This window comes from Gymnoscopelus microlampas (genome assembly GCF_963454915.1).
Source record: "Gymnoscopelus microlampas genome assembly, chromosome: 2".
NCBI lineage: Eukaryota > Metazoa > Chordata > Actinopteri > Myctophiformes > Myctophidae > Gymnoscopelus > Gymnoscopelus microlampas.
Window position 1 is genome coordinate 56,349,858 of NC_139939.1, and position 3,710 is coordinate 56,353,567.

A 3,710-nucleotide genomic window follows, 5' to 3' on the forward strand; every position below is an offset into this window, starting at 1 on the left:
ATGAGAGTGTTGAGAGAGTTGATTGATTAGATCAGATAAGGACAGTAGCCACTCTTAAAAAACAGTAATGGAGCCTGATTGGTGTCATCTAAGACAGTACCATGTCAACAGATTCTGTTGATTAACAAGATTAATCAACAAAATGTTACACCCACATGGGTAGACCAAACCCACAATAAATAGGGTGGATGCTCACTGATCAGTACGAAGTGTCATGCAGGCATCAGTGTTACTAGTTGACAGGGTGGGTTTGCTGCGTTAGTCATTTTCCATCGCGAGCTCCGAGCGACTGACGAACCTGACGCTGTCGGTGCTCTCAGCACAATGTCCAGCCCAGGAGGAAAGAAGAAGTCGACTAAGACCTCCAGGTCCACCAAGGCGGGGGTCATCTTCCCTGTGGGACGGACGCTCCGCTACATCAAGAGGAGCCTGCCCAAGTATCGCATTGGGGTGGGGGCTCCTGTCTACATGGCCGCTGTCCTCGAATACCTCACCGCCGAAATCCTGGAGTTGGCGGGTAGCGCAGCAAGGCACAACAAGAAGGGTCGGGTCACCCCGCGACACATTCTGCTGGCAATCGCCAACGATGAGGAGCTCAATCAGTTGCTGAAGGGCGTGACCATCGCAGCGGGTGGCGTTCTGCCCAACATCCACCCAGAGCTGCTGGCGAAGAAGAGAGGTGCCAAGGGCAAGCCGGAGACGCCCGCCTCACCCGCTCCCGAGAAGAAACCCAAGACGGGCGAGAAGCCAGTGACAAAGAAGCTGAGTGGAAAGAAGACAGGAGGAAGGGCAAAGAAGCAGGGTGAGGTGAGCAAATGGGCTTCAGCAGACAGCACCGCAGAGGGCAGTCCAGGAGATGGTTTCACCGTGCTCTCCAGCAAGAGTCTCTTCCTGGGACAAAAGTTGCAAGTTGTGCAAGCCGACATTTCCATCGTGGACAGCGACGCTGTCGTTCACCCGACCAACTCCTCCCTATATACAGGTGGCTATGTAGGTAATGCTCTGGAGAAGAAGGGAGGTGAGGAGTTTGTTGAAGCCGTCCAGGAGCTGAAGAAGAAACACGGCCCTCTAGGGGTGGCTGGTGCTGTGCTGACCGCTGGCTTCGGTCTACCTGCTAAGTACGTCATCCACTGCAACAGTCCAGGTTGGGGCTCTGACAAGTGTGAAGAACTGCTTGGCACTGGCTGACGAAAAGAAGCTCAAATCAGTGGCCTTCCCGTCTATTGGCAGTGGGAGGAATGGCTTCCCCAAGCAGACCGCTGCACAGCTCATCCTGAAGGCCATCTCTACCTACTTCGTGGCCACCATGTCCTCCACCATCAAGACGGTGTACTTTGTGCTGTTCGACAGTGAAAGCATAGGGATCTATGTGCAGGAAATGGCCGCGCTGGAGTCGAGCTAAAATAACTTCTGTTGTTGCCCTCCTGTTGACTCCCAAATGGCCCTCGTCTTCTTGGCGCGGGGGATGTGTTTTGTTTAAAAAAGACAAGATGAAGAAAAAAGAGGCCGGCATATTTATTTGCATTATGGTTTTGTTTTCTCCTATAATCCTAAATCCTGGATTTATTTTCTTCTGTGGTGTTTAATGTACTGTAGAAATGCACTGCTGCTCCTGCAGCTTTCATACAAACGTTTTTTCCACAAAAGAGATCCAAGCTATCTTTTAAAGTTTAAGGATAAACTTCTAATGCAGCGACTCCCAACCCGTGAAGATATTGATAGTGGGCCCCCAAATAATCGGGCGAAACACTAAGACTTTATTGATAACATAACATTAATAATAATAAAAATTATAATGTTAAAAAATAAAGTCATGGTATTTTTTTCTTTAAACTAGAAGGAATACGAGCACAAACTCCACGCACAAAAACAATATCAATAACTTGCACTTGGGTGCACGGCTCCAAATGTATATCGTGTACGGAATGATAGCCAGCAGATCTGTCCATTTCAGGAACTTCTCATTTTATTAATCAAGCAGGCAACGTGACAATGCCTTCTTCAGCTTAGTCAGACTGTAAAGTGATACAATTCAGCTGTGTCATGACTCAGCTGAACAGAACGCGAGTTCTGGCTATCATTCCTGACATTGTTCTTCTTTTTATAATCTTGAAAAATGAGTTTTCCGAACATTTTCAAGTGGACCTTGATCCAAAAAGAAGGTTGGGAACCGTTGTTGTAATGTTTAGTGTGACATACTGTACGTAAAGATAGTAAGTCCTTGGTTACAAGGCTTCGGAAGAAGGCCAAACATGAATATGGGTTCATGCACGTGACAAGCGGTATATAAGCTATAACTATCCTCTCTCTTTTGAACTCCAAAATGCAAAAGATATTCTGACCTTCGTTTTACTTAGAGTGTACTTTCTGGTTATCAGTTCTTGCTTCATTGGAACATCTCTCGTGTTGATGGTGCTGTATATAAAAAGGTTTGCCGTCTGATACTGTATAATTGTTACAATCAATGATCAAACACAAGGTCTGTACACAGTCCGATAATAAAATGCCTTTAAAAAACATTAAAACATTTTTTTTTGAAATGCTGTTCATGAATTGCCATCCTAAAATGTTTACGTTCTCACAAGGATAGTAATTACAAACCTCTGTGTGTGTGTGTGTGTGTGTGTGTGTGTGTGTGTGTGTGTGTGTGTGTGTGTGTGTGTGTGTGTGTGTGTGTGTGTGTGTGTGTGTGTGTGTGTGTGTGTGTGTGTGTGTGTGTGTGTGTGTGTGTGTGTGTGTGTGTGTGTGTGACAGTGTTTTTGTGCGCGAGGGTGCGTGTTTATTCAAATCTCCGTTGAGTGTTTTCTGTTACACAAAGCCTTATTGAAGGACAAAATGCAGTCTGGGTATTATTATACACACAGGCATTCAGGCTGCAAGTACACCCATTCTTCTCTGTTTTTCTAAAGTCAATACAAGGTCTAATCCAAAGACGTGACGGTTCGCAAACGCTGATCACAATGTTTTGCAACGGAAGTGTCTTTTACCCGGAACACCTGGTCATTTCCAGTAGGAAACAACAACAATGTCACCATGTCACCACCAGTGGTTTAAAGTAACTAAGTACATGTACTCAAGTACTGTACTTAAGTCCAATTTTGAGGTACTTTTACTTTATTGGAGTATTTCCAATTGTCTATTACTTTTACTTCTACTCCACTACATCTCAGAGGCAAATATTGTACTTTTACTCCACTACAATTATGTGAAAACTTTAGTTACTAGTTACTTTGCAGTTATAAATGATTACATTATAAAGCTTACATTAAAGGTAGGGTAAGTGATATTATATTTGGTTAAAACAAAAAGTATTTTGTTAAAAGGTTAAAGCACTATATTCTGATAGTAATCAATGCTATAGAGTGTTTGTTCAGTAACAGGAGTCTCCCTGTCTCTCCAGCTCTTTAATAAACAGAAAATAAATTTTCCGGTAGGTGTCAACATCTCAGCCAATCAGGAGAAAGTACCCATTTTTAAGCTTCATTTTTATAGTGTTCCAGTTCCAATTTTCTCTGCTCATTTCTTAGTGTTATCACTTCCAATTTCACTTGTTTAATCTATATCCTGATTGAGTTCTCTATCCTGATTGGATAAAATTGGAAATGAAACGCATGCATTTTCTGTTTTATAAAGAGCTGAACAAACACTCTATAGCAATGAGTACTATCAGAATATAGAGCTATTTAACACGTATTTTAACCAAAGAAAAT

At 43.3% G+C, this 3,710-nt stretch overlaps 1 pseudogene across 1 annotated transcript; it reads left to right on the forward strand.

The window, feature by feature from the left end:
- The first annotated feature begins 324 nt into the window (after positions 1–324).
- On the forward strand, positions 325–1,426 carry LOC311060588 (core histone macro-H2A.1-like; annotated as a pseudogene). The gene has a single exon. The product of its transcript is annotated as a core histone macro-H2A.1-like (transcript).
- The last annotated feature ends 2,284 nt before the right edge of the window (positions 1,427–3,710 follow it).